Source organism: Sorex fumeus, unplaced genomic scaffold (genome assembly GCF_029834395.1).
Source record: "Sorex fumeus unplaced genomic scaffold, SorFum_2.1 ptg000122l, whole genome shotgun sequence".
NCBI lineage: Eukaryota > Metazoa > Chordata > Mammalia > Eulipotyphla > Soricidae > Sorex > Sorex fumeus.
In genome coordinates, this window is record NW_026606179.1 from 51048962 (window position 1) to 51052782 (window position 3821).

Sequence of the window (3821 nt, forward strand, 5' to 3'; positions counted from 1 at the left end):
CCAGTGTTGGCGGAGGCTTATGCCTGGTGGACTGTAGTAAAAACAGTGCCCGTCATTCATCCGGTGACCTAGATTATCTTTATCAAAAAGACTCTCTTACAGTAGAAAGGACTTCAGAATTTTAGCATCCTTCCAAATCCATTACTTCCCTGGCTCCGTGTCTGGGAAATTGTAGCCCTTTATTTATTTATTTTACTTGGAGGAAGGTGCAGAATTCCCAGATGAGCCCCCCCCAGCCCCCCAGCTGTGGTCTCGGGGGAGTCACTCCCAGGGGTGCTCCGAAACCCCAGAGGCTCTCCAGAGCAGTGCTCTGAAGGCCAGGAGGGAACAGAGAAGGAACCTGGGTCTTTGCATGCTCCCCAAGCCCTGTAGGGCTTTCCCAGCACCACCTGCTTTGCCTTTTTAAATTTTTGTTTGATTTTGGCTGACCCGTGTTCGATCCCTCCACCCCTCTCCAAGAGCCTGGCACGCTACCGAGAGTATCTCACCCTCATGGCAAAGCCTGGCAAGCTACCCGTGGCGTATTCGTTATGCCAAACACAGTAACACGTCTCACAATGTTACTGGGTCCGCTCAAGCAAAATCAATGAACAACGGGAGGATGGTGACAGTGACTGATTTTGCAACCTAGTGGTAACTGGGACATATTGCTGGCTCTGTGCTCAGGGTCTGAGAACCAAGTGTGGTGCTAGGTGGTGCTAGGGATCAAACCCAGGTCGGCTGAGTGCAAGGCAAGCACCCTGTAGGGACCTTCTGTTCTGTCTCTGTTTTTTTTTTTTTTCCTTTTTGGGTCACACCCAGCAATGCTCAGGGGTTACTCCTGGCTTTGCACTCAGGAATAACTCCTGGCAGTGCTCAGGGGACATATGGGATGCTGGGGATCGAACCTGGGTCGAACGTGCAAGGCAAACGCCCTACCTGCTGTGCTATCACTCTGGCCCCTATCTTTATGTTTTTTTAATCTCTCCTTCCCCTGCTTCACTCCTTCTCCCTGATCATGAATTAATTTTTCCAATGCTGTTTCTAAGGTTATCTACCTTTTTTCCCCTCAAAAAACATTACTGTTATTATTTTCACACTATAAAATATCGTACTTATCCTTCACTAATTTGTGTTCAAACTGTCGCCACAGCTTTGGTCATCACCAAAGCTTTTAGGGTGCAATTTCTGAATTGCCATGGATATACATGACCTCAAAGAAAATGCCCCATGAGGTTTATCTTCTGCTACCTTGCTAGCATTCAGTCAACGGGGAACATTATTATTATTTTTTTTTAAATGGGGCTGGAGCAATACTACAGCACGTAGAACACTTGCCTCGTAGGCAGCCAACCTGGGTTGGATCTCTAGCATCCCATATGGTTCCCTGAGCAGTACCAGGGGTGATCCCTGAGTACAGAGCCAGGAGTAAAAACAGATTGCTGCCACAGGATCTGAGAGGTAGTATAATAGTTAAGGCACTTGCCTTGCATGCAGCCAACTTCGGTGGTACCACATATGCTCTCATTATATGGTCCCCGAGCACTGCCAGGAATAAGGCTCTATGGTTCTATGATGTGCCCCCCCCCCGCCCCCCAACAAAACAAAACAAAACAATGTTCTCTTCTGCTTTTGCGGGATAGAGGTTGATTGAGAAAACCCAGAGCCCCTATTATGCAAAGCATCCACTCCTCCATGGAGCCCCCAGGCTTATTATCGAAAGTTCTGGTCACACAGCAGTACTGTCGAAAGTATATCTTTTCAGACTTCGATTTTCTGTTCTTTGCTCTATTGATCACTCTACTAGGCTAAGACTTTTTGAAAGCTGACCTCCCAATGCATTGTAGGTGGGTGTGTGAATCAGTATGTTCTGTAGGAAGGACAATTTGTTAATATGGACCAAAACTGTAAAACCATGTGTTCTTGGGGCTGGAGCCATAGCACAGTGGGTAGGCCATTTGCCTGGCTTTTGGCTGACCTGGGTTTGATTCCCAGCATCCCAAATGGTCCCCCAAGCACCGCCAGGAATAATTCCTGAGCGCATGAACCAGGAGTAACCCCTGTGCATTGGGTGTGACCCGAAAAGAAAAAAGAAAAGCATGTGTTCTCCGGCCAGCTAGCCCTACTTCTCGGCATAGAACCCAGAGAGAGTTGCACTTGAGCAGAGTGAGAAATGAACATTATTTGTTGAGTATCGAGAAACACAACAAAAAGACTGGAGATAATAAGCCCACAGACAGGGGCCCAGGAGAGACAAGCCGAGGAAAGGGGGACGCAACGTTCCCGAATGCTCGTTGGCCTCTGGTTTCGAGGCTGGTGGGCTCTTTCTGATAGGTTGTCCTTAGCTATTTGTTTTGCAACCTGGAGGCATTTACAGTTTCAGATTTAGGTTTGCTTAGATAGGCCCAAGGCCTGAGAGTCCTCTGGTCTGCTGGGCTCCTTGTTTAAATTCATTTAACAATAAACAAACGAGAGGCTGAGAAAATTAACTATAATTTAGCTCTACACGGAATGCCATGGCTGTGGAGAGGATTAGGCAGCTCTCTCTAAACCGACAGGGAAAGGTGTCAGAGAAAATAAGTGAATGAGACAACATGGTCAAAGTGTGTGTAGTGAATTATAGTCTATAAAAAGGGGAGAGAGGCAGAGGATAAGCGTGTAAACACAAAAAGACAGCAGCGATTAATCTCTTCCGCCGCCTGCGTTCGGTAGTCTCAGGCCGTTTCCCCCACTCCAGGGAGGTAGGTGGCGATGGGCAGGCGGAGGAAGGAAATGAGGGCCAGGCTGGTTGGTCTTGGTTGCAGTTTATTCCAATCCTCTCTCCATTCACGCCTGTCTTTCCTCTGCCTCTCCCAGCCCACTCTTACAGTCTCATTATATCCCATAAAAGAAATTGGAGGGCCCAGATTCTTTCAGACCTATCACCCCCAGGTTCTCTCAAGCCTGTGTTCTCTAGGTTGTCTCAGGCCTGTGTTCCCCCCAGAGAGCCCCAAAATCTCCTTTTATTGATCATGGTACCTCTAAAGGGCGCAGTGCAGTGATGTCATCAAAAGGAGTTACAGGAAGAACATTAAAAATCACAGTTACTATCCTCCCGTTGTTCATCGATTTGCTCGAGCGGGCCCAGTAACGTCTCCATCATGAGACTTGTTGTTACTGTGTTTGGCATATTGAATACGTCACGGGTAGCTTGCCAGGCTCTGCCGTGTGGGCGAGATACTCTGGGTAGCTGGGGCGGAGGAATGGAACTTGGGTTGGCCATGTTGGCTGCGTGCAAGGCAAATGCCCTACCACTCTTGAGGCTTCAAAACATACATTGTTTCTTTGCATCTGCAGGCCAGTAATTTTGGCCTCCGAAAGAAGATACAAAACCGAAACTGAAACCTTTCTTGGGCTACAAGCATGCACTTGGATTTGCATCCCAAAGACTAGTCTGGCTAGAGCCTGGAATCTGCATCCTAAAGATCAGGACTGGCTAGCACCTGAGACCTGCATGTCAAAGACCAGCCAGGTTTCTGTGAGAAAAGGAAAACTGCCTCTTACAATATACTGAAATTATTTACTGAAGGCAGTTTGAAGGGGAAAAATGTTCAGCCTCATCCAAACTAGTCAGGACACAGGGAAAGCCTCTTCTAGGACAGATTCTCATTTAGCAGATCAACCCACCCTAGAACGGAATCCCCTGGGTGTGTTTCTCCTCTCCTTGTCCAACAAACATATAAGCATACATAATATAAATCATTTTGTATGGACACAGTAAAAAAATACTTTAAACTTATAGAGTTGCTCTCCTAGGGCCATCTCGATCTCAGACTACAGTGCTCAGACTAGATAGTCTTTCC

At 47.3% G+C, this 3821-nt stretch overlaps 1 non-coding gene across 1 annotated transcript; it reads left to right on the forward strand.

Annotated features, from left to right (window-relative positions):
• The first annotated feature begins 1135 nt into the window (after positions 1-1135).
• Positions 1136-1261, forward strand: LOC130044583 (small nucleolar RNA SNORA32). Its single transcript, XR_008795436.1, has one exon. It is a non-coding gene; the product is annotated as a small nucleolar RNA SNORA32 (small nucleolar RNA).
• The last annotated feature ends 2560 nt before the right edge of the window (positions 1262-3821 follow it).